Genomic DNA, 15,327 nt, shown 5'->3' on the forward strand with positions numbered 1-15,327 from the left:
TATGCTGTGGCTAATAGCCACTGATGGACCTCTGCTCCAAATGTTTATCCAATCCTCTCTTGAAGCTGTCTATGCTTTAGCCACCACCATCTCCTGTGGCAGTAAATTCCATATGTTAATCACCCTTTGGGTGAAGAAGGACTTCCTTTATGTTGCTGGAAAAAGTCCACCAGTGGTTAAAATTTAGGTGCTGGCAACCCTATTTCTAGGCATAGCTAAGGTGAGAGAGCTTTGAGCTTTAGTTTAGTTTTGTTTTGTTTTTAATGGAAGAGAAAGTTAAGACTTTTCTAACACAACTTTGTGCTTAATTTTTTTTTAAAATGCACACTAGCAGATCACACTAGGAAGAGGTGATAAAGTTACTCATCCTTTTAACATTGTGTTTGTTTAGCTGAAATTCTAACTTAATAATGAAATTAAAAACCAACCACTTGGGTTTTGTTTTATTTATATATCTGAAGAATGTTGAGGTTTGGTTGAAACCACAGCATCCAGATAGCAAAACCACAGACTTCCTTCAGAGTATGGCTTTTATTTCCGAAGCGGCTGCACTAGAAAGAAACGCCTTTCAATGTCTCTTCCGCAAGGTCACCAGTATGAGCGAGGAGCGATTTCCCCCCAAGACCTGAGCATGATCAATTTCCACCCATATGTACTTATTTGTCACAATTATGTCAACTTGGTTTGTAATTGATATTCATAGCTCTGTGAGCTATAGGCAAATCTGCACAAGCAGGGTAATTGAGTTCCTGTTTCAGCTTTAAGAAAATAGGACATGATAGAAGATAATAAAATAGTAATAACATTGTGAACATTGCAGAATAAAATTTATCCAGCAACGTTGATTGACAGTAATGGGTATGGGAGTAATAGGTTTAGTAGTGACAAAAGGGAAATACTGCTTCCTACAACACAGAGTTCACTTGCAGAACGTGTTAGTGATTGTCAGAAGGTGGCTTTCAAAACTGCTAAGAGATATTTAATGGAACAATACCTATCTCCACCTATTAACTATTTAGAGATAAGTGGAGCATCAGTGTACAGAGACAGAAGATCCTTGGTTAGCAGGTAATGGGGACAAACATTAATTTAATGCCTTGACTATGAACATGTGAAAGGCATCTGGCTGCTGGAAACAGACACCAGCAAACCAATTCTTAGAAGTTATGTATCCCCTCCTCAAAGGGGAGTCTCCAGTTTGGAAGAAAACCATATACGTATTTATTGTATAGTATTTTGTTGATTGGTTTAAGTTTTATTATATGATGTTGTGTTTTTATTGGTTGTTAGCCATCCTGAGCCCATTAAGGGGAGGGTGGAATAAAGATCTAATAACATAGATAAACAAACAAAAATGTAGATATTGTTCTTATTGTCAAGGTTTTTTTGTAGCAGGAACTCCTTTGCATATTAGGCCACACACCCCAGATGTAGCCAATCCTCCAAGAGTTTACAGGGCTCTTAGTACAGGGTCTACTGTAAGCTCCAGGAGGATGGGCTACATCCACGGTGTGTGGCCTAATATGCAAAGGAGTTCCTGCTACAAAAAAGCCCTGCTTATTGTCATCTGGACAGGACTAATCATGCTAAACTGGAGACTGCTCTGCTCTTCAGCACAGTAGATGCTGGTATTTCGAACAGCATCAGATCCATGTCCAACTGCTTCACCTACACACAACACACACACACACAAATGTGTAGGAGTGCCTAAGGATTTCCCAATCAAATTTCACTTAAACGATTAGGGATTATGTTTGTTTGTTTCATTTCTTTTCCACTTTTCTAACTGAGACCCAAGGCAGATTATAAAATATAAAATAACGTGCTCAGACAGCATAGTGCGGGGGTGACCAAGCTTGCTTAACAGAAGAGCTCCATGAATAAACATCAGATGCTTGAGAGTCACAAGAGGAAGGAAGGAAGGAAGGAAGGAAATAGATGTGGGGAGGGAGGAGAGAGAAATGGAAAGAAAACAACTTTAACTTTAAATACATTCTCCAAACTGCCAGCTGGCTTGGCTTAGAGAAGCAATTTAAAGTGAGAAATGCCTTTTCTGAGCCAGCCAATGAAGCTGTGGAGGCTTCAAGAGCCACACAATATGTGTGAAAGAGCCACATCTGGCTCCCGAGCCGCAGTTTGGCCATCCCTGGCATAGTGCATCCTATGAATAATGAACAATGCAATAAGACTAGGATTACAAAATTGGAAGACAATGCAGATGCCCCCCAAAACACATGACTTTATGGCATACCATAAAAATGCAAAAAAAAAAAAATTACAAAAGAAGAAGACAGGGTAACAAAAACAAAATGGTAATTCAATAAACAATGGAGTAGACTACAATTGTATGTTTTTATAAAGACACCTTCCTGTACTGTTCAATTATATTACAGCCCTGTTTTTTTTTTTATTAAAAAGATCCTTCTGAACATGTAAAAGCAGTGTTAGCATAGTTGTATCCTAGGCCTAACTACCTGTGCATCCTTAATTTGTGGGGAAATGTTGGGCATATTATAGTGAAAGAGGGCAGGGATGTGTTAATATAATTCAGTCATACTGGGAAATTTATTAACCTTTAAATCACTCTCAATGTTATAAAAACTCCCAAAAGCTAAGCAAATAGGCAAGTGATTACTTAAGTAACCATAACCTTAAATTTCTTCCTTAAAATAATTTGCACAAATAACCGCTCAAAACCAAATCATCAGCCAAGCTTGTAGACTATGACAGGTATTCAATTCCTTGTCTCTGCGTTAATTTGTATAACAGTTTGAGACAACTGCAGGACTCACAGCCAAAACAGGATAGATTTATTCCCCTTTAATCAAAGGAGGGGGGGGTGTTAAATAAAAACTGGATGTAGAAATTTGTATTCTAAAGCAGGCCACTGGCAGAGGGACAAAATGCTGTTGACTGGCAGCCTGTTGTGGCAGGCATGTCAATTGATGTTTCTTGTGATATTTGTGTTGGGTGATATAAGGACACACAGCAAGTCTCTGCCTGGAAGGAAGAAGATGAAGAAGAAGAGCTGTTCTTATATCCTGCTTTTCTCTACTGTCAGAAGTCTTAAAGTGCCTTAAAACCAGCTTCCCTCTCTCTCCCCACAACACTCACCTTGTGAGGTAGGTGGGGCTGAGAGAGTTCTGACCGGGTCTACCAGTCAGCCACTAGGTTTAAATAGCTGCCATCCATTTAAGCTGTTGGTTTCTTCCCGCCCCCCCCCCCCACTTTGAAGAGGGGTGTGAAACCAGCAGACCCTGTGCTGCTTAGCTGCCAGGTTTAAATGGCTGACCCCAAACAGAAATGGCCACTAGTCCTATAAATGTCCAAAGAAGGCGCCTTCCCTGAACACTGGTTCACGAACCCCAAACTGGCCCAAGTTCAGGACAATATTTTTGTTCTTGAACTGGTTCGTTTCTATCCCTAGCTGTAATGCACGGTCCTTTCAGCTTTTTGATTCAACATAGAACAAGGATAAGTGTGGAGTGTTAGGTACCCTTTAATTTAATGAATCACCCTTTCGTTTAGTGAACCCAACAATTGTGACAGTTCAGCTAAGAGACAGCCTAAAATATCATTTGTGATGGATTTTGGGCAAAAGGCAACATAGGTAATGCAAAAGCCTGTTTTTGACAAATTGTATACTAAGAATAATCATGAATGTATTAAATTCGATGTGATTCTCAGTAAAGTATTTAGACCAGAGGTGTCAAACATGTGGCACGGGGGCCAGATTAGGCCCCTAAACTGCTGGCTGTCATCTGCTTCTTTCTCCCTCTCTCTTGCTTCCTTCTGCATCACAGCTTGCTTTTGCCAGGCTTGCTCAATCACACAGCTACAGAGCAAAACTTCTATTTTCTCCATTGGCTGAGGCTCCTCCCTTGGGGAGGAAGGAGGGGAGGGAGATCTTGCTTTCCCAGGCTCTCTCAGTTGCATAGCAGAACTACTGAGCCAAACCTGTCTTACTTCTATTGGTTGAGGCTGCTCCACCCCCACCCCCAGTCCCCTGGGGAAGGAAGGAAAGAACCAGAGCTTCCTTTGCCCAGTTCCCTGGTTCCCATGGGAGAAATACAAAGAAAGCACCTTTAAGACAAAGTGCTAATATTTAAGCATGTTTTATTTTAAGTTTTTAAAAAAACTTTAATTGAGTTTGTCTGTGTGCTTTATACACTTTATATTTCGGCTACCTGGCATTACATTTTATGACACACATGGCCTGGCTTGACAAGGTCTAATTTATGTCAGATCTGTCCCTCATAAAAAATGAGTTCGACACCCCTCATTTAGACAATCCATGCCACATCTTATTTTACCACAGCTCAGGTGGATTTGATAAATTTGCTAACATTTTTGTTGCTTCGGAGAAATTGTATACCCTGATTCTTCTTTTATAAAGCTATTTTTCTTCTTCTCAGAATTACAAAACAGGGGGAAAACATCATACACCAAAGATCACGGAAAGATTATTTGGATTCAAATCCAGTAGCACTTGAGAGATTAATATTCAATTGTAAAATGTGGTGCTTACTGATGAATTTTGTCTGTCTGCGGTATGGGGGGCCTTTGTGGAAAGTTGTGGTAAATTTGCAAAATAAGATAAAACTATAAGAAAAGCCAGTCAAAATCTACTGATAACTTTTATCTTTGCAAATATCACTGACGTGATTGGCATCCATCAAATCCTTCTGGACTGTTCAAGCTAACGCAAGACTCCTTTCTGTTTTTAATCCATCAGATAGCAGGATGTGATAATAGCAAAGAAGAAAACCACCAAATCCAGAGCTATTTAGAAAAATAATGTACAAATTTTGTATACCACGTCTCCAGACTTGCTTGAGCTCAACTAGCTGAGGTATGCTCCCACTGAATACGGCTACAGATAATCTTTTTTCTAGGATAGCGGGCCCTTGTTGCAGTTCCTTGACAGACTGACTGAATTGGCCTCGCTTATCTCTCCTTCCCCTTCCAGCAGCTGCTAGTAAACTGAGGAATGGGACTGTGAGGAGGTATTGTCCATGTCGTATGTGCGTCAGTAGGGAATGAGCTTGTTGTCTGGGAGTATGTGATACAGTGGAAACCTAAAAATCAAAACCTGAACCAAGTTACTTTTACTTCTTACTGTTTTTACAACCTAAGTCAGCATTCCCCCAACCTTTTTTGGCACCAGGGACCAGTTTTGTGGAAGACAATTTTTCCAGGGACCAGGGAGGGAGCAGGTTTAGGGATGATACAATTGTGCACTTTATTTCTATTAGTTTGGTGTGGTGTTTAAGTGTGCTGACTCTTATCTGGGAGAACTGGGTTTGATTTTCCACTCCTCCACTTGCAACTGCTGGAATGGCCTTGGGTCAGCCATAGCTCTCACAGGAGTTGTCCTTGAAAGGACAGTTTCTGGGAGAGCTCTCTCAGCCCACAGGGTGTCTGTTGTGGGGGAGGAAGGTAAAGGAGATTGTGAGCCTCTCTGAGACTCTGAAATTTGGAGTGAAGGGCAGGATGTAAATCCAATGTCGTCTTCTGGGAGAACCAGGTTTGATTCCCCACTCCTCCACTTGCAGCTGCTGGAATGGCCTTGGGTCAGCCATAGCTATCACAGGAGTTGTCCTTGAAAGGGCAGCTGCTGTGAGAGCCCTCTCAGCCCCACCCACCTCACAGGGTGTCTGTTGTGGGGGTAGAAAATATAGGAGATTGTAAGCCGCTCTGAGTCTGATTCAGAGATAAGAGCGGGGTATAAATCTGCAATTCTTCTTCTTTTTACTACATTGTAATATATAGTGAAATAATGATACAACTCACGGCCGGGAGTTGGGAACCCCTGACCTAAGTCATAAACAGCAAACGCGCATCCTGTAGGAGAAGAACTTAAAAGTAAGTTTTCACGTAACTTAACAACAGCTTCCATAGAAAGGCTTTTATCTAACGCACCTTCAACGGTGACCCTAGGAAGATTCAGTGGAATTCCATATTCAGACAGACTCTGCAGCTGTGGCAGCAAGATAGACTCTGTTGACCACATATTTTTTGATTGTCCTAAATTTTCAGAACCAAATCTGAACTGATCTCCCCGTTATTTAATCAAAACTCTCTCCAGAAACAAAACCAACCGGTCTACTCAGAGACAAAGATAAACAAACCACTCTGTGTGTGGGGAACCAAAATACATCCATTAGTAAATATTGTTAATACACTGAAAGAAAACTGGATTATTTATGACACTTGAGAGAAGCTGAAAACTTTCCACTCTGACAGTTATTCCTGTACCTTGCTCTCTGGTTCTATTTTCCTGGAAAGCAGTAACTGGAGAGAGAGGCAAGTAACTCAGCGGATAATGCATCCAGTTCCTGTGTTTCAGAAATGGTTTTAAGGGGGACAGTCAATAAAGACTTCTGTGAATTTTGGCTAGTTATTTATGGTAAATTGTTGAATGTATTTGTGGTTTTGAATACACAAAGCTGCCTTGTACCAAGTGAGAACATTTTTTTTTCTACACCACCAGGGGTCATTTTGTAGAAAAGTAGGTGGTGGAGCTCATTAGCATATACCCCCCCACCAGCCAAAAGCAACCTGACACAAAAAAGGGGAGCCCTCAGTGAGCGAGGCCTGCTTGGGCTGGCTAGAGACCCAGCCCAAGCAGGCCTCACTCATCTGGGGTCTCCTTGGCTGCCCTCCTCCACAGTCAAAAGGCCAGTAAGCCACCCACTGCCCAAAATCACATAAGAAGTGGAGAAAGGGTGGCATGGGCTTCTCCAGGGGTTAACGAGGGCTGCTGGGGGTGTGGCAAAGCTCCTGGTGGCTGGCTGGCTGCCTGCTCTCCTAATCCAGGGATTGTTATGCAGCTGCACCTACTATTCAATGGACAAGGTGGGTGGCAAGGAGGAGGGGGAACCCTCAGAAAGGTTCAGGAGCTGTGCTCCTGTGAGCTCCTGCTGAATTTAAGGCCAGAATACCACTATTGTCTTCTGTGACTGTCAGCTGCTTTCCAGAATCTCAGTTGAAAATCTGTTACATCACCTGCTATCTGACTCTTTTAAATGGAGATGCCAGGAATTGAATCTGGGACCTTCACTGAGCCAAGGCCCTTTCTTTTGCCTTTGTATAGGGTGGTGTCTGTGGATGCCGTGGCATCTGCCATCACCTTTCCTGGCTCCCACCAAGTGTTTTTAGAAAGTAATGGGGCTCCTGTCCAGAGTGGGTTCTGACTGGCCAGTGGAGATTCGTTTGGCAGTTCAAATTAAAATAACATTTCAGTGGCAGCTTCCACTACAGTGTCAGTTGTTCTCCCTCTCATTACTCTTTCCCAGTTTGGCTTTCCAGATCTCCCTTGCCCACTGGCAGGGAACTGGGGTCCTAGGGTTGACAGATTCAGGATGGGAAACTTTTGGAGATTTGGTGATGAAGCCTGGGGAAACCTCCCCAGATCCATGGTTTTAGCCATCTTCTGGGGCAGGGCCAGACCTAGACTGCTTGGCACCCTAGGCAAGGCTAGCTACAGGTGCTTCCCCCCCCCCCCGCGTGCACTGACAGACGCACACACGGGTCCATAGGATAGAATGGAGAGATTGGGCCAACGCTGGCGCAACCCCAGAGAAGGGTTTTCAAGTTTTAAACCCCTTTTCTTGTGTTGTGCCGCAGTGGCAGCCCCATCTCTCCATTTTGTCCAATGAGCCCACAGGATAGAATGGTCTCTCTTGGGTCATAGGATAGAATGGAGAGATTGGGCCATGGCTGTGGTGCAATACCAGAAAAGAGGTTGCCCCTCCAGCCCACACCCCTTGGAGACTTTGAGAGGCATGGCGGGGGCAGGGAGATCTTTTCCCTGCTTTTGCACCAAAGAAGAAAGCCCCACACCTGCACGATGGGGCACCACATCCAATTCTGCACCCTTGAACTGTTGGCACCCTAGGCAATTTCTAATTCGCCTAGTGGGCAGTCCGGCCCTGAGCAGGAGTCACTGGGTATTTGTGTGGGGGAGGTATTTGTGAATTTCCTGTATTGTGCGGGGGGTTGGATTAAGTGACCTTTCAAGTCTATGTTTCTGTGGACCTTAGTAGGGAACAATGCCATAGAATATACCCTCCATAGAGTTGCCAGCTCCAACCTTACTGTTGGTGGGGGGATCCTGAACCCAGTCTCCCCTAAACAAGTATGTTGTTGTGTGACGTCCCTGATGTGATGACATCACTTGGAAATGATGTCATTGCATCACTGATGTTACATGTGACACTCTAGGTTTTGGGAAAACTCTATGGGTTTTTTTGCTACAAAATTATAGAGTTTGCCTAAAACCCAGAGTGCTGTTGTGTGATGTCAGTAACATGATGACATCATTTCTGAGTGATATCATCACATCAGGGACATTTTGTGACTACATTCCTGTTTGTGGGTGGGTTTTCCCCTGCTGGCCAGCTGGGGGCCAGCAGATTGAAGCCCTGAAGACTGGGAGATGCCCTGGCTGGACAACCCTAACCCCATATTTTCTCCAAGGGAACTGATCTCTGTAATCTGGAGATGATCCCCAAGTCCCACCTAGAGACTGGCATCTCTATTCCCTTTACATTTCTTAAAATGATTCCTCTGGTCCCCTGGACTTCCTTTGTGTATTGCTCCACCTCCCATGGAAACCCTTTTGTGGCTAGCTCCACCTCCCATGGTGGCCATTTTGTGGTTGTGCCCACCTCCTTGTGTTAGAATTCCAAAGGTACTGATGGCTTCAATAAGGTTGGGGAGTCCTGCTTTAACATATTGCTAGCTGCCTTGAGTTCTTAAGAGAAAGGCGGAATGTAATATATTTGAATAAACAGGTAATTGCAGTAGCAAAACAATTGGCTTCAATCTTTTGTGTGTGTGTGTGCTAGGTCCTTATCTGGTCATTCCCACTGTGTTTTAACTGCACCTATGTGACATGCAGTGGCTTGACTGTTGGCTGGCTTAATTAATTTGGTGCTTTCCCAGCAGAGTCATGAGAAATTTTACAGTGTTTAAAGTGTGCTCTGCTTAGCAGTGCTAACTATATAACATAAGAATCCTACTGAATCAGACCAGTAGTCCATCTGGTCCAGCATTAGGCTTCCCAAACCTCCCGCTCTGGCGGGAGACCCCTGGGTTCGCAGCCTCATCTCCCGCTCTTCAAAAATTGGGAAGCAGGGGGTGGGGGTGGAGGGGGGGAGAACATACCTGTAGGCTTCATGTTATTATAGAGCTCCTGAGCTGTTTGTAAAATGTATGCCCCTTTAAGGCTGGGCAGGAAGCAAGAAGGGCTTGGGAGAACGGCCCCTCCCTTTCTTTTGCTTTCGTTTTCACAGCAAGAGTTCTCCGGAAGATCTGGTAAGTATTTGTGTGTGTGAGAGAGGGAGGGGGCAGGGGATTCCCTGGTTTGGAGGCCCTCCCCCCTTTAAAAAGTGTGGGGGGGAGGGAAATGTCTACTGGGCACTCTATTATTCCCTATGGAGAACGATTCCCAAAGGGAATAATAGGGAATTCATCCATGGGTATTGGGGGTTCTGGGGGGGGGGTCTATTTTTTTTAGGTAGAGGCACCAAATTTTTAGTATAGCATCTAGTGCCTCTCCCCAAAATACCCCCCAAGTTTCAAAACGATTGGACCAGAGGGTCCAATTCTATGAGCCCCAAAAGATGGTGCCCCTATCCTTCATTATTTCCTATGGAAGAAAGGCATTTTAAAAGGTGTGCTGCCCCTTTAAATGTGATGGCCAGAACTCCCTTGGAGTTCAATTATGCTTGTCACATCCTTGTTCTTGGCTCCACCCCCAAAGTCTTCTGGCTCCGCCCCCAAAGTCCCCAGATTTTTCTCTTATTGGACTTGGCAACCCTATCCAGCCTCCTGTCTCGTACACTGGCTAACCCGTTCCTCTGGAGGTTCAACAACAGGGCACAGAGGCAAAGGCCTTCCCCTGGTAAGAACATGAGCCCTGCTGGATCAGATCAGTGTCTCACACAGTGGCCAACCAGTTCCTCTGGAGGGCACAGAGTCTGAGGCCTTCTACTAATGTTACCTCATGGCTCTGGGATTCAGAGGATTAGTGCCTCTGAATGTGGAGGTTCCCCTCAGTCACCATGGCTCATAGCCATTGATAGACGCGTCCTCCATGAAACTATCTAATTCTCTTTTAAAGCTGTTTATTCCTGGGGCCATCGCTACATCCTCTGAAAGTGAATTCCACATTTTGATCACTCTCTGTGTAAGTTTGCTTTTGTCCATCCTGAACCTACTGCCCTTCTTTGGATGCCCTTGAGTCCTAGAATTTTGAGAGATAGAGATTCCCCCCCCCCCCTTTGTCAACTCTCTCCACCCCATGCATTATTTTATAAACCTTTTTCATGACACGCACACACACATCCCCGCAGTAGTTGTCTCTTTTCTATACTAGAGTTTCACCACCACTATCTTTAGCAGACCTACAGCTTAGGAACAGCTGTTGCGGAAATAAAAATAAACAATATACAACATCAAGAATCACTGTATTTTTTTGCTTCACCCGGATCAAAAGATTACAAAATAAATTCTTTTCCTCCATCTTTATATTTCTAATGAGCTAACAGATGAACAAGGTTGAGTGACTTTTTAAATTTAGATTCCACCTTGAAATAATTGTGTGAAATATTTGGAAACTCATTATTTATGTGTGACAAGACATTTAATGAAACATAATACTTTTTTTTTTCTTCCCCGAGGTGCACATCTAGGGGTCTGTCTTTATTAAACTGGGATCCTATTATACTTAGAATTAATGAAATACTCCCACATTCTTCAGGAATAATGCAGACACAAACTTACCAACATATGAGTACCTTTATAAAACCAATCTAATTATTCCATAGGGAGGGGCCATGCCTCAACGTTACAGCATCCACTTGGCCTGCAGAAGGTCCCAAGTTCAATCCCTGGCATCTCTAATTAAAACGATCAGGTGATTTGAAAGACCTCCACCTTAGAAGAAGAAGATATTGGATTTATATCTGGCCCTATTCTCTGAATCTCAGAGTCTCAGAGCAGTCATAATCTCCTTTACCTCCCCACCCCCACAACAGACACCCTTTGAGGTAGGTGGTGCTGAGAGAGCTCTTACAGCAGCTGCCCTTTCAAGGACAACTCCTACGAGAGCTATGGCTGACCCAAGGCCATTCCAGCAGCTGCAAGTGGAGAAGTGGGGAATCAAACCTGGTTCTCCCAGATAAGAGCCAGCACACTTAACCACTACACCAAACTGGCTCTCTTAGACCCTGCAGTGCCACTGACAGTCTGAGTAGACAATATTGACTTTGATTTAGTATAAGAGAAGCTTCATGTGTCCTCTTCTCATCTAATGCTGATGCCATAATCAGGGGTGGTGGAGCTCATTAGCATCTCATTAGCATATGCCACCCACCCACCCACCCCCACCAGCCAAAAGCAACCGGACACAAGAAAGGAGAGTCCTGGGCAAACAAAGCCTGCTTGGGCTGGCTAGAGATCCAGTCAGCCCAAGCAGGCCTCACACACCTGGGGCTCTCCTTGGCCACCTCCCTATAGGCAAAAGGCCAGCAAACCACTCGCTGCCCAAAATCAAAGAAAACGTGGAGAAAGGGTGTGTGGGCTTCTCCAGGTGTTCATGTGGGCTGGTGAGGGTGTGGCAAGGCCCCTGGTGGCTGTCTGGCTGCCTGCTCTCTTAATCCAGGGATTGTTATGCAGCTGCACCTACTATTCAATGGACAATGTAGGTAGGTGGGGAGGAGGAGGGGGGGCGTCAGAAAGGTTCAGGAGGTGTGCTTCTGTGAGCTCCTGTTGAATTCAAGGCCTGGTCATAGTATAGGAACTTCCTGTCTATAATGGTTTTTGGTGACTCAAGAAGAACATAAGAGAAGCCATGTTGGATCAGGCCAATGGCCCATCCAGTCCAACACTCTGTGTCACACAGTGGCCAATATATGTGTGTGTATGTGTGTGTGTGTATATATATAGAGAGAGAAGTGTGCCGACTAACTATGAATAGCTCCAATGGACTAGCTAAAATGATCTTCCATTTTTAGGGAAATGTTTGGTCTATTTTACCACTCAGTGGCAGAGCTGCTCCATTAGTTGCTGGGTTTATCCAAAAGGAAGTCTAGGATTCCCCCCCCCGCCCCGCCCCCAGGTGTGCCATCAAGAAAAGGAAGGCGGTTGACTTAGATTTGCATAATGTTCTTAATCCCTCCATTTGCTGAAATTAGGGGAAAAAACATTAGCAGGCAGTAAAAACCTGAGAAGCTGGAGCATGAGGAACATCTCGACACTTCATTTCTTTGCAGTTTGTTTGAAACATTTCTTTAATAGCTTCTCTCCATCTCCATTTGACTTGAAGCAGATTTTCACTTTAAAAAAAAAAAATGGAAGTGTGATTAAAATAGTCTCTTAAGTAAGTCTAGAGCTAAGCATGATAATGCCTATAAGTGGTATAATTTCAGTTCATGATTTTTCTAAAGTTTGGACATCTGGCATTAGGACAACTTGAGTTTTCTCCTAATGTAAGTCCAGCGTTGGTTGGATGCCTGCTCTCCTTATGCTTTCCGTGGAAGAGAGTCCACCCCCCCTTTCCTAATGCCTGTTTCAGTTATTGGCTATTTTATGCTGAGCTATGAACTGTGGAGCTATAGGAAGGAGCACTAAAAGCTAGGGAGTGCATTTTTGATTTTCAAGAACATATTTAGCACTCTACTGTTTATCTTTTCCAAGCACTCTTGATTATAGAGCATATTTGCACCTGTACAGGATACAGGTATAAAGACATCTATTAGAACTGAATGTCTTTGGGATGTACAGAGCAAAATTATCCAAAGTTGGCAGAATTAAGAGAATTTGGAGGGTAAGTGAAATACTTTTTCTTTTTTCTTTTAAAAACAATTATAATGAAATAAAAGCAATTCTGGGAAGGGGGAAGATAGATGAATTTCATTCTAACATGGGTGTTATTTTATATGGCTGCATATTGCTTTGTAAATTAATTCCACTTTAATAAATTTCTTGTTTGTCAACACTGGTGTGTAGTGTTTAGGGTTTCATCTGTGCTTGATCTACCAGGGGAAAAGCTTTGCAGTGTGTGAGACACTTTGAGAAACACTGATTTGTTGTACCAAAATGCTATTATCATCTAGCACATGATGTAATGCAAACTACAAAACAGTTCACAATTTAAAACCATTCAAAATAATCTGCAATTATTTTCTGCTGTCCTTGATAGAGGAGAAATATCAGTTTGTAAAGATCTAGTATGTATTATGGAACAGTAATGTGTGTCGGAGAATACTGAGTGACCCCTGGAAGGGGAGGTGCCTTCTTCATATGGAAACTTTGTTCTCACTCACTACAATGTCAAAGCTTGGCTAGGCTAAAATATAATAATGTTTAGACTTTGTGTACGTATGTGTGTGTGTGTGTGTTCAGTTTTAATGGCCAGTCCTGAGACGAATGTTATTCAGTGCAACAAGTTGGGTGGTTAAATCTCTTTGCTGTGATTTATTTATTTATTTTAGTTTGGAACTTATGAAACTTCAGGGTATGCTGAGCCCATCAACTTCATTCCAGTTTTATGGAGCTGATATCATCACTGTATATTCTGGAGATGAAGTCCATATGTATATATGCATGAATATATGTATCAAGTTGACTCAGTCTTCCATTCTTCTGAGGTTGGTAAAATGAGTACCCAGCTTCCTAGGAGGAAAGTGTAGATGACTGGGGAAGGCAATGGCAAATCACCCTGTAAAAAGTCTGCCATGAAAATGTCATGATGTGACGTCACCCCAGAGTTGGAAACGACCTTTACCCCCCCTCTCTCTATGTATATATGTGTATGTGTGTTTTGCTATCATGCAGAGGAATTCAGTTTCCTAACTCCAGGATTCTAGTTTGAGTCAATAAATTTAAACTGGAGCAGCTTAAATGTATGTCTTTTCAATTTAGGACACTGTTATAGGATTATGTTATAAAACCCCATGGTGCAGATTGTTAAAGCTGCAGTACTGCAGTCCTAAGCTCTGCTCACGACCTGAGTTTGATCCCCGGTGGAAACTGGGTTTTCAGGTAGCCGGCTTGAGGTTGACTCAGTCTTCCATCCTTCCGAGGACAGTAAAATGAGTCCCCAGCTTGCTGGGGGGAAAGTGTAGATGACTGGGGAAGACAATGACAAACCACCCTGTAAAAAGTCTGCCGTGAAAACATCGTGAAAGCAACATCATCCCAGAGTCGGAAACAACTGGTGCTTGCACAGGGGACCTTTCCTTTTCCTATAGGATGCAATTGTTAAAATTGGTTGGTCGGTTGGTTGATGAGTGGTTGAAAAGTTTATAATAGACTAAGGGTTGGGATTTGATTGAGAACTTTTCAGCCACCTCTCCATCAATCAGTGGGCTATTAATTAAAGTTTGCATTATATGGGTCTAATGAGTTGTTTTGCATCTATGAGACACCCCCCCCCCCGATCTCCCATAGCAGATTTGAAAAAGACTGAGCTACTGGAGACCTCTTGGCATTTAGAGCGAGTTTTCATGGAGTGAGTTCTCATGGTGGATCATAGATAAGTGTTACCAAGGTGGAAGACTGGCATCTAATCCAATCCTTTCATAACCTTTTGTCCAATGTAGAATGGAGGTATAATAACCAAACCAAAGTATGCAGTGGTATTACTGGGAAGTTGGAATAGTTTTACCTGATTATATAGCTAATTACATGTTTAAAGTATGAAAGCAAAAACATTCACAGTCTCTGTCTTGAGTTAAGATTACATTTTAATCATTAAGATTTCTAGGATATGAGCTTTCAAGAACCAAAGTTCTCTTTTGTCCTGTACCTTTGACTCTCACAAACTTGTATCTGGAGAATCTTGCTAGTTCTTAAATCACAACTGGTCTTGAATTGTGATGGTCTACTGTTTCTCCCCTATATTAATCATTGTATCACCCCAACAAAAACAACCCAGCTTCCGCAAAGATTTGAGTACGCCTATTTTTCACAAGATACTACATTGTGTTAAGTGAAATAAAATAATTACCACTGCTAGGGCTTTAACAAACAGTAGATTTTGGGGATTTTCTTCTTCCATGGAACAAAAAATAGCTTTATTTCCATTGAACTTTCTGTAGTGCTTTGCAAGTGAATGTTTCACCTTTTCAGCACCAAGTGTCAAAATTCCTTTGTGAAAAGGAAATGCTGCACAGTTAAGACTGCTCTATTTAATGCTTTTCCCCAATATGGCTTTCTAAAGATTTTTATCCCCCGTTCATTGCCATTGTTATATGTCACATTAAAATTAAATAGGCTAGCTTCTGGAGGACAAAAAAAAAAAAAGTTCGATTTCAT

General features: G+C 42.9%; 1 protein-coding gene and 1 non-coding gene across 2 annotated transcripts in view; one reads left to right on the forward strand and one right to left on the reverse strand.

The window, feature by feature from the left end:
• DPP6 (dipeptidyl peptidase like 6) overlaps nt 1-15,327 on the forward strand; it is a 697,605-nt gene that overhangs the window by 92,223 nt on the left and 590,055 nt on the right. The gene's annotated exons all lie outside the window — the stretch shown is intronic.
• LOC132578697 (small nucleolar RNA SNORA64/SNORA10 family) lies at nt 3,053-3,142 on the reverse strand. The gene has a single exon (XR_009555906.1). It is a non-coding gene; the product is annotated as a small nucleolar RNA SNORA64/SNORA10 family (small nucleolar RNA).

Source organism: Heteronotia binoei, chromosome 10 (genome assembly GCF_032191835.1).
Source record: "Heteronotia binoei isolate CCM8104 ecotype False Entrance Well chromosome 10, APGP_CSIRO_Hbin_v1, whole genome shotgun sequence".
NCBI classification, from domain to species: domain Eukaryota; kingdom Metazoa; phylum Chordata; class Lepidosauria; order Squamata; family Gekkonidae; genus Heteronotia; species Heteronotia binoei.